The 23,142-nt window shown below is 40.9% G+C and overlaps 1 long non-coding RNA gene across 1 annotated transcript in view; it reads left to right on the forward strand.

The window, feature by feature from the left end:
- The first annotated feature begins 1,801 nt into the window (after positions 1–1,801).
- The window catches only part of LOC129534100 (uncharacterized), a 39,555-nt gene continuing 18,214 nt past the window's right edge, over positions 1,802–23,142 (forward strand). The window contains exon 1 of the long non-coding RNA XR_008680524.2: positions 1,802–2,719. This is a non-coding gene — a long non-coding RNA (uncharacterized lncRNA). The remainder of the gene's footprint in view (positions 2,720–23,142) is intronic.

Genomic DNA, 23,142 nt, shown 5'->3' on the forward strand with positions numbered 1-23,142 from the left:
TTTGAGAAAAAATTCCAAGTGCTTGCTGATTTATTTTCCATCAAAATATGCAATTTATTTCATTTAACACGTTTGAAACCACATTTTGATTGCAATAATAATGTAATACTACATACTCAGTATTATCAATGGATATCAAGTACTATCAACTACCAAGACATCTTCCCTTCACCTTCAAAGTGATTTAAAAAAAATCACTCTAATTTTCTACCTGTAGCACCCTGTTATCTTTAAATTTACATTTAATTTTGTAGATTTTAAGAGTCAGAGCTCTCTTGTTTCAGTTTATTTGGAGAAATTTGTGAAGCAAGTTATCTAAATGGTCTTGGTCAAAAATGGGTTCAAACAAATAAATACCCTGAAAGTAGGCAGGTGCCTACAGGTAAGTTCGCTGTGAGTTCGCTTCAAGAAAACCATCTTTAGAGTTCCATCGTGGAGGCATAGGGAAACACGCAAGATTGGTCTCCACTTTGTTGTAGAAGAATGAAACGGATTTGAGGGGAGAATAATGTAAAATTACAGCAGATGTTCCCTACCCAGGCAGAAGTTTTATTTGGTTGTGTTTTGAATTTCCCCTTTGCGATCAATCGAGTGGTCGCCAGTATTGGTTTTCTCTTCTTTCCCAGTTCCTGCCTTGCCCAGGGCTCCCCCTGGCCAGGCTTTGGATCACTTGGTCTCTGTGAGACAGTGAGGAATCGAGCGTTTTATATTATGGGCTTCCAGAAAGATGAGGGAGACGAATGAGGCTCAGAAAAACCTATCAGCTTCTTTTCCATCTGCCTACGGAAAGGTGGAAACAAGGAGAGTGCTGCAGAAATTTCTGATTTTTTTATTTTCCAAGTTTTTGTTGCTTCTTGAGCTCCTGTCCTGCCCCGTCCAGGCCATTCCACGTCTCCTTGTTTCCACTTATAATTAGAACTTTGTAAGGGGGCCCCAACCTGACTCCATCCGAGAGTAAGCTTAGTTCGGGATTATTAATTTTTTATGTAGCATTTATTACTTGATATTATTTAATAACAAAACTCTCAATAAAGTAAAAAGAAAGAAGTCAGTCCAGTTTCCGGGGACACCCTAAAATCCCTGGGGGCGGTTCCCACTGGTAAAATACTAAGGAATTCGTATTTCCGATGAAGTTCCACAGCTGAAATTAAAATCCAGTCTGGGTTTCTGAAGCTCATATTGTTTTGGGCAGTATCTGCGTTTTCTTTCATTTAGTTTTCGTTCTTTCTGGTTTTGGTGCTTTTCTTTTCTTTTCTTTTCTTTTTTTTTTTACATTGCCGAAGACAATCTGATTTACAGTTTGACTGAGAGTTGCATTTCTGTTTAGAAGGTGAAACGTCTAAATCGCTTAGCCAAATTATTCCCCGACGGCTCCAATATTGTGCCAGAGTCCCAGAGTCAGTTATTTTTATGTCTGACTGTATTTCATATGTGCAGGGTGATAAATAAAATCCGTCTCAAGCTACAAACTATCTGAGTGTGATGAGGAACAATCGACAAAAATTAACCCAGCCAAAGCGTTGGGGTTCAAGCGAGCGACTGGACCATAAATCAGCGTCGCGGTGGCGTCGGGAAGCTGAGCGCTCGGAGGTGCACTCAGCTGCCTCTGGGTTAGCCCAGTCCGAGAGAGCGGGGCTCCGCCGCGGGAGCCCAGGCAGGAATCGGACTCCGCCAGGGGTTCGGAGTCTTCTGGGGAAAGGGCGTGTTGGGAGAGAAAGGCAAGCCCACGCAGGAGCGACCTCCTAATTAATTCATCATCGATAATTCTCCAGTGGGGTGTGTGTGTGTGTGTGTGTGTGTGTGCGTGTAAAATCAAAAGACTTGGGAGGCAAACTTGGGTGGGAAGCACTATGGAAGTCGAAACAATTCCCAACTTATCTGGATCCCAGAGGAGTCCCTCTGATTGCTTAAGTCACTAGAAAAGGAGATTCGTCTCAGCGATTAACAATGATACCCTTTTTAAGAGAGATCAAAGAAGGCGCCTAGGGAAGCTCTACAACGCGGCTTCTTGGAGTTCTGAGGCCGCCTGCGCATTCACTTTCCAGTGTAAGACCCCGCTCCGGAATCCCGGCTCCAGCCCAGCCCGCGCCCCCTTCCCTGGAAAGACCTGGCCGGCCGCGCCCCCGAACCCCCGAGGCGTGGGTGTCAAGCTAAGCGGGGCTCGTCCGACCGGTCGCTTCCAGCTCTCTCCACCTGTTGGAAAGCCCAGGCCCAAGAACCGCGCCAGCGGCGGCAGCACGTCATCGGCGGCCACGGGGAGTCAGGGAGCGCGGGACGCGGGTTTCTGTTGATAAGTGCAAAGTACGGCCCTCTCGGTGCTAAGTGCACAGTAAGTGCGAAAAATAAATACATCATCTCCCGGGGCGGCTGTCTCGAAAACGCCTCTCAGCTGCCTGCGTTTCAGAGCCCGTCAAGGGTTATAGCTTAGTGCGGGCGTCCGCGCCGCGCCGCGCCTGCGCCTCCGAGCGCCGGCCGAGAAGGGCGCGCAGCCACGGCCACCACATGCCACTGGCCCCGCAAGGCGCCCGACTCCTCTAAGGGGAACTCGTAATGCTCACCAAAAGCCTCAGAAACCCTGGAACCTATAAGACCGCACCACCGCGCAAACGGTGTCCCGGGCTGCGCTCCCGCACTGCACCGGCAGCCTATGACGCGAGGCCAACCCGGAGACTGCGCGCGACGGGCGTGCGTGCGTGCGCCCGCAGATTCGCTTCAGGCGGTAGGTGTGGAGTACCTGGGCAGCTCCGGCGGGAATGGTGTTGGGGAGAAGGAGCTGTCATTCATAGTCTTCTACATATCTGAATAAAGAATTGCTTTTTAAAAATAGGTTCAGAGCCTAGTGAGTGAAAACTTAAAAGTCCCCGCGAGGAGCTCTAGTTCCTGGGCGGCGCGGCCCCGACTTTCTCGTCGGTAGCGCTCTGGCCTTGGGCGCCCGCCGCTTTGGCTATGGAGGTACAGTGGCCGCGTCCCGGGGAGCCTGGGCCTCCTTGCGGCTCCGAGTCTCCGCGGCGCCCGCGCCCCGACTCTCCGGTCCCGGCTCTCCCCAGGCCCGGCTGTCTCCGGTCCCGGCTCTCCCCAGGCCCGGCTGTCTCCGGTCCCTCACTGACTTCGCCAGCCGCACCACCCACCTCTTTCTCCCGCAGACGTAAACCCGAATACGCCCCGGCCTTGGGCCTTGGGCCTCGGCCTCGCCTGGCTCTACAGGATTCGGGGGCGGGGTAGGCCGGCAGAGCTCAGCTCGCGCCGTGGGTCCACATGTTTTTATTTCGTGACCCTGACCGCGTCCCGGCCATAACTTCCTCTGCGTTACAACGGGGATAATAATCCCCGGCCGGCCTGCCGGATGGTGGCGGGATAATATATCCCGGTGAGGGAAGGACCGGGCTTGGCAGAGACACTTAACTGTCCCACTGTGTGGCTGTTCACAATCCGCCCAGATTTAGGGGTGGGGTGGGGGGTATTCGGGCCCCGGCCTGCTCCCCCTCTCCAGACCCCGCAGAAAGGGGTTAATGGGCAATTAGGTTCCGCTGGACTCCCCGGGCTGCGGGCGGGTGAGCGCCGCCGGGCACCGGGCGGGGGCACGTGGCGCCCTCTGGGGACCGTCCGCCGCACTGCCTGGCGTCCTGCCTGGGGAGGCGCAGCCTAGCCCAGCACCTCCCGCCGCCTCAGGCTCGGAGGAGCTCTGTACCTGGCTCCGCGCTGACCCCTCCACCTGGCTGAAGGCAGCAGCCTTGGGAGACTCTGGCACTCTGGGCCGGAGCAGGAGCTGTGCCCCATGGCAACCCGGACTGAAAGGGAAGCCCTGTCTGTTGCTCTTTGCTGCGGATTCGAGGGAGGCCGTCTCGAGTCGCTCAGAAGCGACCTAAAGAAGGCACTGGCCTCTGTGCGCCGAACCTCCGCGAGATAGACTCTAAGTCTCCCAACCGTTTACAAAAATATGAAGCCATCTGGAAAAGCGAGCAACCACATGGATGGAGGGAAACAATTAAAAATAAAAGGTAATTAGGAGGAGGGACCTGAAAGGAATATTAACGTAAATGTTCTTTGCGCTTGAGTGTGAGATAACCCCAGATTTTATTTTATGAATTTCTGTCTAAACCTCAGAATTTTAATGGAACAAACGAACCAACCGACAAACAAAAATGCCAAGTATCCTCAAGCCCTGGCCAGCTAAGGGATATTTCCCAGTCAAGTTCCCAAGACCCGTTACCGTTATCATCGCTCCATATAGTGGTGGATGAATGAGCAACTCCTCCATTGCATTTCCATTTAAAATCCCAGGACACTCCACCTGTAACTTTCTTTGACTTCTCTCATTAGTGAAGTTATTTTTGCCCGCCCCCCACTTTTTTTTTGTTTGTTTAGAAAGGCACATTTCACAAGTTTATCAGTAAATCAACTGTTTCAAACTGCCCCCATCTTGAATGATAGCTGACCAAAAAAAAAAAAAAAAACAAGCAAAGTAAAGGCATATAGGGTGGTGATCTAAAGTGCTTACGGACTCTCAGTTGCATAGTTATTTCTAAGACTTCATTTTTTACAAAATGAAACATTTTGGGGCAGTTACAGTTACATTAGTACATGCTGTGGAAATAAGCTTGCATTTAGGGAAAAATTATTAGAAACAGCTGTGATGTTAATGATTCAAAACCCAAAGTACTCAGTATGCTTAGTATCTACTTTTCATCATATTTTTTTGTGTGCATCCACATAATGCATACTCTCTGTGTGTAATACAAGACACTTGTTTAATAAAGCAAACGATTGTCTGTGTCAGGGAGATTTGGTCCTCTCTCCCTCTCCCGGTCCATGTGCAGAACAGATCAAAGACCCGAAGTACCTCTGTCTTTCCAAAGGCAGCCAGATGGTGTCTTGATTTTTCTTCAGAATTTTTTTAGCAATAGAATTCAAAGGATTAAAGAATCTGTGTGATGCTACAGATGAAAGCCCTACCCAGGTAAATTACTTTTCTTCTTAATGTCATGCATACCTTACCTTATTCCACTAAGGTTTTGAGAAGTCTCTGGAGAATACATATAATAAATATGTAAATGGTGAGTAAATGATTAAAACCGGGTAAAACTGAAATCACAATCCAGAGTCAAGATTAGAAGAAAATAAGAACTCTGATATGCATGGAAAATACTAGATAGTTGTTAAAGAGGAACTTTAAATTTGTCTCAGAGCTTCCTAGCAGCAAAAGTAAAAAGCAAAACATGACCCTATCAAAAGACAAGAAGAAATCATATCAGTTACTTACAGAAAGCAATATATTCCCTAAGGTTGTGATGATGATGATGATGATGATAATGATGACGACGATATGATATTTGCTGCAGTAGCAATAGTATGTTTAACATGCTGCTCTGTTTGGGAAACCAACTGCCCCTGCCTCACCTCAACACACACAGCTGTTCTTCCTGGGCTATTTTTACTTTGTTACATATAGATTAAAGCTGCTTCTCTATAGAGAGGCAGTTTGCTGTCTGAATTTTGGAATCAGACCTGGATTGAGTGCCAACTTCCTGCTCTGCTGTAACCCTTGGCAAGGCACTTCATCTCTCTCTCTCTCTCACTCTCTCTCTGAGACTCCATATTTTTATTAAAATGGAAAAAATCTATCCTATTAGCTGAAAGAGAGACTATTCTATAGCCTGACATGTCAGAAACTTTTTATAAGTGTTAGGCTATTATTGTTGTTTTAATTGTCATCAATGTACCACAAATGTTAGTTTCCTTTCTCCTTTTTCACAATTTCATAGCATTCAAGGGTACTTCTTCTTTTGGACCTCAGAGCAAAGGAGAATGCTAAAATTTGAGCTCCAAGATCTGTCAGTACAGATGAGCAAGATCTCTGAGCTCCCTCACGCTCCCTGCTTGTCTGTAGTGGTTAAAGAGTGGAGCCAGTTTCTGGGAGAGAGCAGTGAGTGCTGGTAAGATGTGCCTTAGATCAGCAAGTACAGAAGTGGGCCAGTCCCTGACTGCTCTCTGTAGCAGCCCCACTCCTAGTCACCAGTGGGGATGGCAGCTAGCTGAATCACCTTAATATTGGGATAAGTCATGGCATGAATTAGTTCCAAAAGGAGGTAAGTATATCCAAAAGAAGGTAAAGAATATTATTTTGGAGTGGGAGGTTTTGCATGTCACTACAGGAAGTCAATATTCTTTTAAAGTATTCAGTACTGGGGATTTGGGGGAGCCTAAAAAAGGTCACACTCTCTTCCCCCAATCCTTCCTCATCCTGCCACTTCCTGTGTAGTGCTTTTAAACTGAGTACTTGCTAAGACCCAGCAGTGGTGCCAGGTTTTATGGAGATGAGCTCTCTGTTCTGGATCTATCACCTAAGACTATCCAGGCAATTTGCCTCCAGAGAGGTCTTCTGTTTTTGTTCCTCTTCTGTCTTCCCTTCTTTCACCTGCTAAGCATCCACTAAACTCTTACCCTTCTCTTCCTGCAAAAACTTGTGGGTTGATAATAGATTAACTATCAATCCAGTGTATCTAAGACCCTATATTATATTTCCCAAGGTTAGCTGTATCTTAGAAAAGTATGGAGAAGTATATGTGCATGTTTGATGTATTCTAGTAGATTGTAAGCTTCCTAAGGTCAGAAACCTCATGATGTTTATGTACTGATTGGCCAAATCTAGAACAGCAGATAATTTGTTTCAGCTTGATGCAGCCCCATGACTAAACTTCCAAGAAGCCACATGACATAGCAGGGAGGACAAGGACTTGGAGTCAGAAGAGGGTGCCCGAGGCTTGTTGGCTCTGTCACTGGCTCTATGAATTTGAGTAACTACTCAACATCCTGAGCTTCTACCTGAAGTATTTAGACAGGATGATCCCAATGGTGACACATAGCACCAATATTTTATGGTCCTGAATCCACTTTATAGCTGAGAGTGACTTCATCTTTCTCTGAATTAACTGCCATGGCATTTTCTGTCTTCCTCTTTTAAGGGATATAGCACTCCTACCTTGTATTATAGTGATTGCAAACTATTTCTTCTCTGTTAGGCATAAGCTCCATGAGTTCAGGACAGGTGTCTACATCAGTGTTTCCAAAAGAGCCAGCTCCGTGTTTTGCACAACTGTGCTCAATAAGTAGTTTTGAGTGAATAAAATCTGACCCTTTATAACATACACTAATTTGATTTAAAAAGAGGGCAATGGCTGGGCACAGTGGCTCTCACCTGTAATCCCAGCACTTTGAGAGCCTGAGGCAGGAAGACTGCTTGAGCCCAGGAGTTGGAGATCAGCCTGGGCTACATAGTGAGACCCTGTCTCTGTTTTTTCAAAAAATAGCTGGTTGTGGTGGCATGCATTTGTAGTTTCAACTACTCGGAAGGCTGAGGTGGGAGGATTGCTTGAGCCGAGGAAGTTGAGGCTGCAGTGAACCATGATTGCACCAATGCACTTCATCCTGTGTGACAGAGCAAGACCCTGCTTCAAAAAAATAAAAATAATTAGAGAGCAAGCTAACACTCTCCCACTGTTTGGCAGAGACAGCTAGACTTTGGGGGCACTGGTACACATAGGCTCCTTCTCTGTCAAGTATTACTGTCTTGTCTCCATGTCAGCCAGGATATATACAGTCATGCTTGTGCTTGTTATTTTTGTTTGAAGGGTACAGGCCGAATGGTCTAGAACAATTATTCACCTCTTTCCCTTAGCTAATGTATAGAATGTGGCAGAAAAGAAGGAGGCTTTATGATGGCAGAAAGGAGAAAGACACATGGGGGGAAATTTTTTCTCATCTGATGAAGATAGGTAGTGGGTATTGAGTTGTGTCTTCCTAGTCCCCAGTATGGGCAGACGGAGAGGCCTGCCTGTTCCTGTGGCATGGTTTCTTTGTCCATATTTGCCAACTCTGTAAAACTCTCCCAGGGAAATGGAGATTTTTTTTAAAAAAAAGGAGTGAGAAGAAAGCTCTACTCTGTTTGAAATGTATGTCTCTAGATTCCTCTTCTGTAATGGATTCCAGAATAACCAGTAGACTTCTCTTTAGATCTTTAGAGTAATACTGCTAAGAGAAGATACAATAAATCCCTATGAAGAGTCTTTTTTTTTTTTTTTAACTCCTTCTACCAGTGAGGTCTTTGGGACTGCAGCCCTGCGTCCATCAGGCCGTTATACTCACCTTAAACTGAAGTTCCCCCAAGCAGCCTTTTATGCTGTAGCCAACCCAGAGCCTCAGCCTAAGCCAGCTGGCCCAGAATTCACACACTTTTTCCCTAGAAGATTGGTGCTTCTGGAGCTTCTGCTGCTACTGCTGAATGCCACCAAGTGGCTGAACTTTGCTGTTGCCTCTGTTACTGATGCCATCTCCGTGGTCAAACCAATTTCCCATTGCTGAGCCTGGGTACAAGCTTGGATCTTGCATGTTGGAGGCATTGCTAAAGTGGTCCAGTTTTGTTGCCTTTCCCTCCTGCTCTGGGTTCTCCTGCTTCTCTTTTCCTAGCCCCATCCCCACACAGCAGTGAAAGTCCTTTTCAGTGAGCTAACACACTCTGGCTATTCTTGCTGAAGTTCTTTCCTTGACTGCCAGGTCCAAGGGTGTGGTGGGGTATGATGTGAAATAGTACTTCCTTTGTACCTCTCCTTGTAGCTGTAGGAATCTCCATGTATTGACACATGGAAGCTGATCTCTGTTCCCCTTCAGGCCAGTTAGGTTTCCTTGAGCTCAATTGGATGTATGTTTATTCCCATCCATGTATCATCTAAATCTTTATATGGTAGATTTTCAGTACATTTATCTTGTAAATCTTAGGATTATTTATTTTAGAAACTATCAACATTCTAGCAGTTATTAGTCATCAAAATTAATGCTAACCGCAATATAACACAATCCCTGAATAACTGTGGAATAACTCAATAGTTTTCTTCTCACTTAAGAGCCAAGTGAATCAGGTGGCTCTTCTGTGCATCCTTCTTTCAATTGGTGATTCAGGGACCCAGAAGTTAACTCCTTTTTGTGGAGCTGACTTCCATGGAACTCCTTTTTGTGGAGTTGACTTCCATGGAACTTGATTTCCATGTTTGCAGTGGAAAGGGAGGAAAGAGTATAGAGAAAGTTCACCTGTTCTTAATTACCTCAGCCTGGAAGTGACATTGTAATTTCTGTTCACATTCTACTGGCAAGACATCATCCCCAAAGCCCCATGTACCTGCAGAAGAATCTGGAGAAATGTAGCATTTCTTTGTGCCCAGGAAAAAGGAAATAAAACAATTTGATGACTACCTAGCTTTCTGTCTGTCATAAGTTTTAAAGGGAAACTTTTCTCTTTTCTGTGCTGGAGAAACACCAAGGCCAGTATGCCCCTGGACTCAAATGACAGAGAAAGTAGAATCTACTGTTGAATCAGGTGTAAAAACTAGGTGGAGTGCTATAGGCCATTATTTGGCTTTGCACTTATGGAACTGGTTCAAGGACAAAGTTCTCTTTGAGGTCGGGGAGAAATATATGTCATGGAATTGAAACAAGGTGCCCGCAGGAAGATGAGGATGTGAAGAACTAAGGGATACCCACTTATTGTGGTAACAGCCATATCAGTGTTAAAAGCCCCCAAAGCCATTCTATTACAGATTTCCATAGTCTTTTTATTACCAAAGTAGTTGCCAGTGACTTGAAACTTGGGAAAGTTTTGCCAACAAGCTGTAGTGATATTCCAAAATCCAGGATTTGATCACCTCTTTTCTGGTCTTTTACTTTTAGTACTAATACATGCTATCAGCACTCGCCCTTCGAACTGTCTTGGTTAACACTTTATTTGTATCTTTAATGATTTAACAGATGTCAAATCTTGTTATTGGTTTGACAAGGGCTGATATTGCTCTAACGTCTTTGCTCAGGTCTGGTTAATTTATGAGAGGATAACAGACCACTGATGTTATTTTCTTGTGCTTTGATGGAAGTTTTAGTGTCCCAACTACCTTGTGGAAGGAGCTTTATACTTCTAAAGTGGTTGCAGTGTTCTTGTTAAGTTTTTTTTTCCATTACAGTCTTGCATTTTACCTTCTCACCGAACAGTATATTGTAATACCATTTAGGATAGTTGGTTCAACACCAGTACCATCAAATTTTCCAGATGATAAGTACAGCAGAGAAGAAAACTAGAAATCTTTCTATTCTAGGAGAGAAAATGGACATTGCAAGCTAATCTGTATTGGGTCAAAGAGACTAGAAAAACATCTGTGTTGTCTATTTTTAGAACAATTGCATTTATTGTTTAAAATAGCTTAACATTATTCTTATTTCTGAACTTGTATGGGAGTCTTAGAAGTCCTCCAGAATCTTATAAATTGCTTTATTGGCTAATGTTCACTGGCCATATCAAAAGCACCTAAGGAAGCCTCTAGCCAAATAAAATAATTTAATGGAGATCCACCGAGTGACAGGAGATACATGTTACAAACTGTACTGACCACAGAGAAGATGTGGCCTTGGCCTTCAGGAGTTTATAGCCAAGTAAACTGTATGGTAAATAAAAAATCAATTAACTCTACTAATAAAGCAAGGAAAGCATAGTCAGAGGCAAACCCATGATAGTACCTAAAGGAAATGTAGGTAAAAATATTTGGGTAATATTCTTTTAGGGAAAAGTGTCAAAAAGTGTCCAAGTAGGAGTCAGGACAAAGCAAACCATAAGAATTGAGAGGTTGTTTCTGGTACAGATTCTTTCACTTACTACCTGTATGACTTTGGGTAAGTTCTTTAACTTTTATGAGCCTCCATTTCCTCAAATGAAAAATGAAGAGCATAATGTGGGCCCTGGCAAATGCATTAACTGACTGTGCAGGTTGGATGAGACTATATATTTGAAAGTGCTTTAGGATGGTAAAGTGCCACATAAAGTAAAGGCAAGGAGAGGCCTTACTCTTGTACTTCCTCATGTCATTCTCTCCTCTCTGCTTTCTCCTTTCCCCCCTCCACACCCCCACATCCACACACAAACAGCTGTGCCCCTTCATTTCAGCACATGGAAGAAGCCAACAGGAAGCAACACATTTTAGGGAGGTGGGATGGGGGGGAGAATTTTTTGATATGCTATTTGGCATCCTGAATATATGTAAAAACAGTAATTTTGGTGAATAATTTTTCCACCAAACATTTGCTTCCAGGCTGCTGAAAACATTTGCTTTGTGAATAAAGACATAATTTAACTATGAGAGGAGGTAGCCCTTGGTGGTGGCTCTAGATCAGTTGTCTGAGAATCAATTTGCCAGATTACCAATTGCAGGGTAACCATCCAGGAAGTACATTTTACCAGAAAGAAGAGTGCTTTAAAAGGCTTCTCACTAGCAGAAGTAGAGGCAAGGATGGGGCATATGCCACTGAGAAAAGAGAAGGCTGTAAACTGTACTTAAAGGAAAGCTTGTCTGCTCATGTTTTAAATGTTAAATCCTGGAAAAATGCTTCAGCATCTGAAATGTGAATCACATGGGAAATTGACATTGAAATGAACAGACCTATGAAATCATCTGTGAAAACTGCTGATGTAGTTTCGCTAAATCTACTACTGATTAGTTTCACTAAAACTAACATTTTGAAAAAAATCAATAACAATTCAGTGAATTAGTTATTTAACAACTTGGTCAGACCAGTAAAGGGTGACTATTGATTCAAATGAGAGTGGATTGTGTCCAAACTGCTTTTTTCACGTGTGTTTGTGTGTGTGTGTGTGTGTGTGTGTGTGTGTGTGTGTTATGGAAGGGGGAATACTGGAGGGGTGTCATTTAGGCAGTGGAAATTTTTAAAGCTGGGTAGGAGAGTCATAATTTTCTACAGTTTATGCAATTTGGGGAAGGATCTAGAATGGTGTTGAAGGTAAGAGATAGGAGTGGAGGCAAATGCTGGGGAATGTATCCCATAGAACTCAGGTGTGCAAGACCCATCCCAGGAGCACTGAAGTCTGGATAGAAAGAAGCCAATCAGATTTCAGCAGTAGCCACAGTAGGTTTAGAGCTCTGATGAGGAATGGCTATGGAACCCCCAGGTGGTCAGAGATGTGGATTGGTGGCATCAATGCCAGCATCTGAAGAGTTAAGAACCTGACAGCTAATGCTGGTCCAGAAGTCAGAAACCCCATGTTCTGGCCCCAGATCTTCCCTTAAATTGGCTTAGATCCATGCTTCTCAAACTCTCTGTCAAGGACTAATTTAAAAAATTTCCAATTCTTTTTGGACTGATACATGGTCCTAGTATACATGACTTACACACAGCTTGTGCCACGTATGATTTACTGAGAGAATTAGATTACACTCAAACTGGTATGTACTCTATTCAATGAGGTAAGTATACTGATCATGAGCTTAGATGTTACAGAAATGTAAAATTTCTGTGAATTCTTAAGTGTTTATTCTCAACTTTTGATCTTACCTCTTTATGCATTAGTAACAAACCGTTTGTAGACTATCACTGGAGATGATCTCTAAGGTATTTTCTACTTTGACAGTAAAATGCTGATGTGGGAGGGGCACTTATCTTTCAAATACAGAAATGCTTCCTTTATGTATTGTTGGAGAGTGAGACTGAGACTGTGTGTTAGGGAATTTCTCCGAGAATGGAAGCTTGAAACACTGGGTAAGAGGATGCTGATGGTCTTGCACCTTTTATTCCTCCTTCTTCCTTAGTATCGGAACTCGTAATCTTTAGCTGAACTCATAACTCCTGGAATAGAAATTACATTTCCCAGATTCCTTGCAGTTGCTGCAGTCATGCGCTAAATTCTGGACAATAGGATGTAAGCAGAAGTGCTTTTTTCAGTGGGCTGGTTCAGGTTCTTGACTTCAACACACAAAATTTGAGAGCAAGTCCAAAGTGAAGGTAGGTAAAGAAGTTTATTGCAAAGTGAAAATACACTCTGATAGTTTGGTCAGAGCAGACTGTTCTAGAATGAGACAATACCATCTGGCACTGAGGAAACTTCCTTTATGGGAATCTTGCATGATTATTTATAAAGGGATGGGAATGGGCATTGTTGTTAAGCATATTGTGAGTGGTCTCCTGGATGTGCACGTGATATTGCTGTACATACTAGTACATATATGACATGTCTCATTAACATTTTAATTCTCCACCCAGGGGTGTGTTTTTTATTATTATAGTGAGCATAGGTCAGCCCAAGGAGACTAATCATGGGTTTCTGTACTTGCGTGAATATGAGGATTTCCCTTCTGCTCTTTTACTCCCTTGTTGCAGGATGTTCTAGCCACAAGCTCAGGGTGCAATTTGTGCACTGTTGAGCAGTTTGCTCTCTCCATCATTATGGCAAGTTTGTGCCCCTTTAAGGGAGGCTATGATCACCCTCTCTAAGCTACCTCAGTGTGACAACTTATGGGAAGTCTCCTGAAAGGAAAATAACTGGAAAGTGGACATAATTCCTTTATATGTTTAGCTGTCTTGGGAATGGAGGCCATGTAAAGCACAGCCACAAGCTAGATGGAGCCTTGATGCCTTCCACCACAGCCCAGCATATAAGTGGGAAAGGTGAATTTAAAGCTACATTTAGAATTTTAAGTGTTTCATTTATGAATTTTGTCTTTGTGGGCACTTTGGAGTATTAAAGTGTTTCATTTGTTTATTTGGGTGTTTTTAAGCAGAGTAATGTTGTGACTTTAAATACTAAATCTTAAATATTAGGGAAATAAGTCAGACAACACTGTGAAAGATATATTAGATGGAGAAAAGAATGGAAAAGCAGGTAGTAATATACTGCAGTCTATTATATACTACAATCTACTACAGCATAGATGAGAACATGACACAAGGCATCGGCCGTGAGGAAGGGAGATGCATGTGAGACATGTTTTTACAGAAACAAAAAGAGACTTGGGTATTGGCCAGGTATGGGCGATAAAGGAAAGCGAGGGGTCAGATAGTTTCAATGTAGATGATGGTACTTTTAACTGATATTGGACTCAAAAAGCAAATAAATTTTAGGGAGAAAGGTGATTTTAGTAACTTGGGGAATGCTGAGATAATGCCCATAAAACATGAAGGTTTAATGGTCATACAAATGTTTTGTAAATTTCTATAATCTGCCCCTGAGGGCATGTTTTTCTTTTTTCCTGTAGTGTCCCAACAAATGGTGTTAATGACAAAATAATTTACGAATTGAAAGTTCTCAGGAGGAGATGGGACTTGGAAGTCAGTGATACATGTATAATGCTGTGAGAGCTGGTGAAATGAACAATCATGAGCAGAGATAAAAAGAGAATTTAGGAACCTTAGGAAATCTCCTCCTTTAGGAATAAAGAGGAAAACCAGTGAGAGGATGTTTCAGAAGGGGTGAAAAGACAAAAATGTGTTCAAGAAAACAGAGTTTCTTGAAAGAGATGAGATGTTGAAGAATGAGATGTTGGTGAGTTATATTAAATGCCACCAAAGAGGCAAATTTCATAGAAACTAAGGTCAATGACTTTGGAATTAAGAATTTGACAGTGATCATTGAGAGAGCAATTTCTATAGAGTGGTGATTCTTACACTTTAGAATAATCTGGAGGGCTTGTTTAACACAGAATACTGGACCACACCCACCCTCTATCCTCCTATTCTGATTCAGTAAGCCTGGGAAATTTGCATTGTTAACAAGTTACCAGGCAATCCCGCTGTTGCTGATCCAGGACTATACTTGAAGAATCACTGCTATAGAGCACCAAGGATAGAAGAGTTGTTGGACAAAAAAAAAAAAAAAAAAAAAAAGAAGAAGAAGGAAAGAAAAGCCCACTCTACTCACTAATTAAGACTTCATCACCTACTCGTGATGCAAGCAACAGAATAGATTTTTCTTAAATATTCGGAGCTGAAGAACTTTTGCCAAGACATACAACTTCTTTTAACTTCTGTTTTCTGTTCTGTATAAATAGGGGTAATAATAAAACTTGCCTCTACTCATTGCTCTTAGGAGTAAAAGAAATAATATTCCAGGGATATGAAAGCATTCACTTCAGTGTTTGGTTCTCAAATAATTGTGGAATCTGAGCATATACATTATTTATCCAAAGATGAAATAGCCTTTACACAGATTAATGTATTTGGTTTTAATAACTGCCTATAGAAACTTTCTGCAGCCCTCCAAAAGGTGTGTTTATAATTAGCACTCTAATGCCATCTGTAAATTAAAAATTCAGCAAATACAAAAGGCATGATGACTGTTTTCAGAGACAATGGAATTTTATAGTACATGCCACAAAACGTTTTCCTTCTTTCTTTTTTAACATGTGCTGTTTAAAAAATTCTGTCTACTGAAATATTATCCTCTGGTATTTTAAATAAACATTTAATTAATTGCTTATCATTTAGTTTATTAATGTGATGAGTGAATATAAATCACTAAAACATGTTTGAGGAAAGACTATGAAAATCTATTTAATAAAAAAGTGAATGTTTGCTAAAGAATTCAACTGGATGCCAAAATAAACACTGTCAATATTTTTCATTAAATAAAACAGTATATATTTAAAAACAAAACAGTATATATTTAAGTCATACTAGGTTTAAATAATTAAACTCCACAAGGATAGGTAAATAAACCAGGATTTTGAAAAATTAAATTTAAATAATTTTAACAAATATTCTAATCCAGTAATTATCTTTAGCCAGGCAGTGGTTATTGAATGCGTCTTTTTTTGTTTGTTTGTTTGTTTGTTTGTTTGTTTGTTTTTGAGACGGAGTCTCACTCTGTCGCTCAGGCTGGAGTGCAGTGGCACGATCTCGGCTCACTGCAAGCTCCGCCTCCCAGGTTCACGCCATTCTCCTGCCTCAGCCTCCTGAGTAGCTGGGACTACAGGAACCCGCCACCACGCCTGGCTAATTTTTTTTGTTGTTTTTTCAGTAGAGAGGCGGTTTCACTGTGTTAGCCAGGATGGTCTCGATCTCCTGACCTCGTGATCCACCCGCCTCTGCCTCCCAAAGTGCTGGGATTACAGACGTGAGCCACCGCGCCCGGCCTGAATGCCTTTTTTATGGTTATAGAACAATAATATTTTAAAGTGTTCCTGAATTTTGAGAGAAGGAAAATATTACCTATGATAATATTGGTTTTATATAATTTTCTGAGGGTTTAAATTAGATAATATACTTGGAACAGAGTACACATCGTAATAATAACAACAATAATAAACATAATAGCTATTGCTATTTTTGTCTGAAATTGCAGCCAAATCATTACTCTATTAGCCCAGTTTAATCACTAGTACATCACCATATAGTAGATATTATCTCTAGACTCATTTTACAGGTGAGGTAATTAAGCCTTAGAAAAGTGAAGTAGAATCCTAAGCAACACAGCTAATATGTATCCAACACATCTAATTTTAATTCTAAGGGTTTAACTACAAAACATGCTGAAGTTAACTTGAATACAGAAAATATGTCTAAATGGAGATTGTGATCATTTAGAGAGTTACCAAAACATGCCAAATAAAATTGTACACATATTTTTCCACATTTTTGCAATTTTGAATTGTGCTGCTATAAATATGCATGTTCAAGTATCTTTTTCATATAAAGACTTCTTTTCCTCTGGGTAGATACCCAATAGTGGGATTGCTGGATCAAATGACAGGTCTGCTTTTAGACCTTTAAGGAATCTCCACACCATTTTCCATAGTGGGCATACTAGTTTACATTCCCCCCAGCAGTGTAGAGGTGTTCCCTGTTCACATCCATGCCCACATCTATTATTTTTTGATTATGGCCATTCTTGCAGGAGTAAGGTGGTATCACATTGTGGTTTTGATTTGCATTTCCCTTATCATTAGTAATGTTGAGCATTTTTCATATGTTTGTTGGCCATTTGTGTATCTTCTTTTGAAGATATCTATTTATGTCCTTAGCCCACTTTGTGATATGATTGTTTAATTTTTTTCTTGCTAATTTGTTTCAGTTCATTGTAGATTCTGGGTATTAGTCCCTTGTCACAACTGCAAAAATGTGGAATCAACCTAAATGCCCATCAATCAACAAGTGGATAAAGAAACTGTGTACATGTATATATGATGGAATACTACTCAGCCATAAAAAGGAATGAATTAATGGTATTCACAGCAAGCTGGATGGGATTGGATACTATCATTCTAAATGAAGTAACTCAGGAATGGAAAACCAAGCATCATATGTTCTCACTCATAAGTGGGACCTAAACTATGAGCATACAAAGACTTAAGAATGATACAATAGACTTGGGGACTCATGGGGAAAGGGTGGGAAGGGGGTGAGGGATAAAGGACTACAAATAGGGTTCAGTGAACACTGCTTGGGTGATGGGTGCACCAAAATCTCACAAATCACCACTAAAGAACTTACACATGTAGCCAAATACCACCTGTTCCCCCAAAAAACCCATGGAAGTAAAAACAAAATTCTACACATATTTTTCAAATAATATTTCCGATAAAGGTCTTGCATCTAAAATATATAAAAAATTCTTACAACTGAATAATAAAAAGACAACCCAATTTAAAACTGGGCAAAAGATCTGAATAGACATTTCTCCAAAGAGGATATACAAATAGCCCATAATCACATGAAAAGATGTTTGACGTCATTAGCCACTAGGGAAATGTAAATCAAAACTGCAATGACATTACACTTCACACCACTAGGATGGCTATGATAAAAAAAAGTCAGATAATAACAAGTACTAGTGAGGATGTGGTGAAATTGGAACTCTCATGCAATGCTAGTGGGAGTATAAAACAGGGTGCAACCGTGTTAGAAAACAGTCTGGCAGTTCCTTAAATGATTAAACGTAGAGTTGTCATATGAGTCCACAAGTCCACTGCTAAATATATACCCAAAAGAGATGAAAATATGTGTTCACCCAGAAACAAATGTAAAATTTACAGCAGCATTATTCATAATAGGCAAAGGGTAGAAACAACCCAAATACCAACTGATGAATGGATGAATAAATGTGGTATATCCACACAATGGAATATTGTTTGGCCATAAAAATGAATAAGGTACTGATACATGCTACAACATTGATGAGACTTGAAAACCATTATGCTAAGAGAAAGGAGCCAGTCACAAAATACCACATATTACATGCTTCTATTCTTATGCAATGTCCAGAACAGGCATATCTATAGAAACAGAAAGCAGATTAGTATTTACCTAGGGTTGGAAGAGGTTGAGGGAGGGTGGGGAGAGATGGTAGCTAAGACATACAGGGTTTCTTTTTGGGGTGGTTAAAATGTTCTAAAATTGACTGTAATGATACTCACATGTATCTGTGAATATGTTAAAAACATTAAATTCACTTTAGATGAGTAAATTGTACGATATGTGAACTATATCTCAGTAAAACTGTTTTAAAAATAAAATGCGTGTGCATGCACTTGTGTGTGTGCACGCAACACATTGGGGCAGAGGGGTGTTTGTGTGCATACTTAAAAATATGATTAATGAAGAGGAATGGGTCCAGATGGTACCAAACACTTCATAGCAACATAATTAAAACATGAAATTGTGTTAACAAAATAGTTTTTTTTTACATATAAACCATGTTTTTAAGATTCGTAATTTTTCATTTTGAGGCATTATCTACTAACTTTCAACACTGGGTGGAGGGGAAATTAGTTCTCTCTCACACCTCTTCTTTCTCTCCCTCATCACTCACTTGCAGACTTCTCATCTCCTCTCCTCAGAATATAGTTATATCACAATTTTACTTAGATCTATATTGGTATTTACATTATTATGACTATGTAAATGGTATTGCAGGTGAGCTTGTTTGATACCTAAATGTCAAACCCTCTCTTCAATATATTCAGACACATTACACTTTCTACTAGGTTTGCATCCCAGAGTTTTTTGACCTGTTCTAATCTGTCCCAGTTACTCTCTGAGCACAGTTCTGGTTCTGGGATCTAAGGGAGTCCTGGGGAGTTTCTTTTTCTCTCTCTGTTCTTGGATTTCTGTTATCTGGACTCAGTGTTTTCTATTTCTTGGTGTACTATTTGATTTGGTGGAATACCTCTTTCCATAGCTTCTTGATAAAGCACACACACTGAGTAAAAATGTTCAGAGCTTGAATGTTTTAAAATGTATTCGTTTTACTCCTGCATTTGACTAAGTTTTGCTGATATTGAATTTCAGGTGAAAATCAATTTTCCTCCAAATGTATTATATCAGTTTTTAAAGTCATTAAATCCATTATTTGTATCAATTTTCCTCTAGCTTCCATGTTGCTGTAGATAAATCTGATTTTCTGATTCTTGATTCTTCGGATGTAACTTCTTGTTTCCTACTGGAAGTCCTATAATTTCTTTCTTCCCACTGTTTTAAAATTTCATGGTGATGTATCTTGGTGTAGATCTTTTTAAATTTTATTATGCTGAACATTAGGCCACTTTCAACCTAGAGTCTCAAGTCCTTCAGCTACAAAAAATTTTCTGAAATTACCTTGTAGATTTTCCCGTTAGCGTTGTATCTTTTTTTTTTCTAAAACTTCTTTTGTTGGACCTCCTGAACTGAACTTCTATGTATTTTGTTTTTTTTTAAATATACTTTTTCTTTCATATTTTACCTAGTCCTTATGCTCTACATTCTTGGAAATTTCTTCAAATTTACTTCCATTCCTTCCATATAGTTTTCATTTCTGCTATCATATTTTACTTGTGAAGGGTTCTTCCCTTTTTCCCTGAATGTTTCTTTAAAAAATCCTTCTGTTTTGCCTTACAAATGCACCATCTTTTATCTCTTATTTTACTGTAGACTAATAGCTTTCATATTTCAAGATTAGAACATGTAACATTGCAGAAAAGAGACTGATATAAATTACTCTAGAAGATATATGACAAAATTGAAGTTTCAACTGAAACTTTCTATAAATAATAAGCAATACATTTTCACTTACCTTCTCTTCTCTGCAGCTATTAATAGATTTTGTAAAGTTTTCACTTCACTATACTGTTTATTCTAAGATGCTCTTCCTCTAGATTTACTTTGGTTAACATATTTTATAACAGAGACTTTCCCTGGATGTCTGGGTACGATCCAGCAACTAGGTATGGTCTCACAGGACCTGAAGAAACTCTGGCTTCTGGGGTGGCTGTGTAAAGGGGCTAGGTAGTACACCCAGAAGTGCTGGGAAACTAAAGCCTCTTGTGGAAGTCTTTGACCAATAGATAGGAAACCAGAGATGAGTCAGCACATAAATTGCTCACTTCCCCCATTTCCTCCCAACAACAGACTCTTCCAAATTACTATGATTATATGTGGTCTCCCTGAAGAAATACCATGTGACCAATTATTGAGCCTGTGATTTCCTGAGGAGTTACAGTGAATTGACAATGCATTTGCTTTCTTTTTTTTTTCTGCCTCAGTTTTCCCTTTCTGTTGTTTCACTGGGGTTGTATTATCCAAAAAAGTGGCAGCATATAAGCTTTGCTTCAGGATCTGTTTTCTAGAGTAAACCTCCTCATATGTTAATGTTCATAAAAATTACCTGAGTATTTCAATGAAGTACAGATTCTGATTCAATACTCGGGCTGGGGACTGAGAGTCTGTGTTTCTAACAGGCTCCCAAGTGATGCCAATGCAGCTGGTCTGTGGATCACATTTTGAGTTACAAAGCTGTAGGAAACACAGTGTAAGGCAATTGGTATAGAAGTGTCATGGTACTAACCCCTGGTGTGCTTTACTATATTAATATGCTTTAATATGTTGTTAAAGCTGTTACATATGGTTAATTTGGCTGAGGTACAGGTGAGTGACATAGCATTAGAATATATCTCCTGTACTTGAACATTATCTGAGAAAACAATAGTTATAAGGATTGCAGTGTTGATGGCTGCTTCTGACATCAACAGAAGCCTTGCAAAAAAAAAAATATGGGCTTAAGACAGCTTACTGATAACCTATGTCATGCTGTGACCGTCAGAGGACCTTATGGCAATGTTAACAAAACTTTCATCTCCTGCAACTGCATGACTGACTGGACTGAAATTCAGTCCCTCGATCTGTTTATAAGATGGCAAGTCTGTAAAAAAAACTAAATGTGCAGCCTCAGTAGTTCCTCTGTATCTAAATGAGAGTTCTGATAAGGAAAAGAGTTCTGAGAACTGGGGTACAAACACTTGGGTGAATATGCCTGAGAGCCATTAACTCCAAGGAGGTCAAGGAGAGTACGTGTAACCCTTTGCCAGGCCTTGGAGAGTATGTGATTACTTCGAGTAAGTCAATGCCCCAGACAATGATGTTCATTGTCATTAAGATCTGTCCCCACCATATTTCATTGCTTCCAGACAATAACCGGGGTTAGGTCCCAGCACAGCCTAAGCAGGGAAGTACAAGACTGATGCAGAAGAAACAATTACATACCAACAGAATTGTAGAAACAGGATGTATGTATATATACATATATATGAATATGAGTATATATATATTAATGAATACACACACACACCAGCAGGAACATGGGATTACATGCAGGATGGGATCTTGAGGGGGTTAACTGGGGTGAGGTGAAGCATACGGGTTGGGTAAGAGAGAATTCATAGGGATTTCACCCAGTTCAGTGTTCTAACGAGTATGTCTATAGCTAGTCTTAACAATTTGTTGAGATAACTCCTTGAAACTTGGATATGCAGTGGCCTACAGTAAGTAAGGTAGTAATGCCAGAACTTTTTTTGGCAGAGTATTGAAGAAGGTCAGAAGGCTCAGTGTGGTGGAAATCTTAGAACTGAATTAGCACCTGAGACCCCTGACTATGTCCCTGAGAGGCAAGAGGGAAAAATCCATTCTCTAAAGCAGTAGGCACTGGTGAAGGGAACCTCCAATATCTTTGAGACCTTTGGCTGTGGTTGTCCTCTGAAGGTCATAGAACTTGGATCCCAATATCAATGGGGATGGTGTTATTATATAACAACTGAGGCTGGTAGCAGCATTAGTTATCAGAGGTAAAAGGAACATGATTACTATAATGGGCAGTAAGACAAGAGTGGCAATCAGTGAGCCTTGACCACAGACCTATGGTGATGGCTAAGAGATTATAAATTTCTTAGGACCAAGATAGAGGGGAAGTTGACTTGAGTGTTGCTTGATTTGTATAACAAAAATAATTGATATCTAAAAAGCAGACAGCTGACATCAGTTGTAGCCATGGAAAAATCATTACCTTACCTGGTTTCCAGACCGGGTATAGTTCACAGCAGCAGAGTCTAGTGAAAAAGAGGCTATTCCTCTTGGAAAAACAACCTGAAGTGCCAACTCAGATACATATGATAAATGTATACAGGTCTTTTCCTCAAAGACCCCGTGACCAGGGTAATTTTACTCTGGGAAAAATGGAACATCTAGACTTTTTGAAGACTGCAACATATGGCGGCTGAGCTGGCACTTATAATAGGAGATCTGAACCATGCTGGTTCTCTGGGTAGAGTGGAGATTTATGACGTTCAGATACTATACGAACTTTTAGTCCAAGGTTTTCTCATTGTGGGTCCACGCAGTTCGCAGATCTACCCCATGGTTATACTTCAAATATATACTTAGAAGATGATAGACTCCTCACAATGAAGGGCCAATTACAAGCTCCTAGGGCTAACCTCCGTTCTCTTGACCAGGATAAGTGTACCAAAAGCATACAGCATCCTGAGGGGTATTGAAATGAGCACTGCTATCAAACACTTAGAAGATGTAAAGTGGTTTCCATCATGTCTCCATTAAATTTACCAACCAGACCTCTGCAAAAACCAGATGGATCATGGTTGATGAAAGAGGACTACTGGAAATGTTGTGTGTGTGTGTGTGTGTGTGTGTGTGTGTGTGTGTGTGTGTATGTGTGTGTGTGTGTTAGTGGTGGTGGGTATTGGTAGCTTCATTTTTGGCTACTACAGCATCGAGACACTTGGTAATCAACTATTAATTTGGGGAACGCTTTCCTTTGATCTCCAGCAGTAGGAAGAAATAAAAGCAATTTCATTTACATAGCAAAGATAGCATTTCACCTTCCCTACTTCCTTTCACAGATATCAGACCTGAATTGCACTCTCTGACTGTTTCTTCCTTTTCCTCTTCCTTTTATCTACCACAAGCATTTTCCTTAATAAATAAATTGAACAAATAATACCATCTTGGAGTGGTAGAAAGTATTTCTTGAATGATGATACAAATTAATATAAGGTAGAA

The sequence above is a fragment of the Gorilla gorilla genome, chromosome 5 (assembly GCF_029281585.2).
Source record: "Gorilla gorilla gorilla isolate KB3781 chromosome 5, NHGRI_mGorGor1-v2.1_pri, whole genome shotgun sequence".
NCBI lineage: Eukaryota > Metazoa > Chordata > Mammalia > Primates > Hominidae > Gorilla > Gorilla gorilla.